Source organism: Pristis pectinata, chromosome 23, assembly GCF_009764475.1.
Source record: "Pristis pectinata isolate sPriPec2 chromosome 23, sPriPec2.1.pri, whole genome shotgun sequence".
NCBI lineage: Eukaryota > Metazoa > Chordata > Chondrichthyes > Rhinopristiformes > Pristidae > Pristis > Pristis pectinata.
This window is the reverse complement of record NC_067427.1, coordinates 14,032,257-14,033,005: the sequence shown is the minus strand read 5'-3', so window position 1 is coordinate 14,033,005 and position 749 is coordinate 14,032,257.

Below are 749 nucleotides of genomic sequence, written 5' to 3'. Positions count from 1 at the left end.
GACCGCGCCTCGGCCCGTTACCCCGGGCGCGCGCTTGGAGCCTTGCGCGCGTGCACGGCCACTAGCCTGCTCCTGACAACACTGCAGCACGTCCTCCAAGGCATTAACATTACCAGTCACCAGCAGACATTGAATTTGATTTGAAACATAAGAACAATGTTTATTTGGAAGCGAGAAAAAAAAACACAAATATACCAAAACTTGGCATATTTTAAAAAATCATCATGTGAATACTCAGCAGGTCAGGCAACATCTGTGGAGAGAGGCAGAGTTAACACTTCGGGTCAATGACCTTTCCGTTTATTTTCAGATATCCAGTATCTGCAGTTCATTAGAGAAACAAAGGACTACAGATGCTGGAATCTAGAGAAAAAAAAACAAGATGCTGGAGGCACTCAGCAGGTCAGGCAGCATCTGCGGAGAAAAGCAGATGGTCATCGTTTCAGTTCAGGACTGAAGGCAGGAAAAGGGGAAGCCCAATATATAGGAGGGGGAAAGCAGAGCAGTGATAGGTGGACAAAAGAGGGGAGGCGGGGTGGGCACAAGGTGGTGACAGGTAGATGCAGGTAAGAGATAGTGATAGGCAGGTGCGGGGGGGGGGGGGTGGGAGGAGGGGAGAGCAGATCCACCGGGGGATGGGTCAAAGGTAAGGAGGCAGGTGCTCCATGGGGGGAGGAGAGGAAAAGGAGAAAGAAAAAAATGGCGAGGAGAAAAAGAGAGGCTAGGAAAGAGAAGAAAAGAAGAGGCAA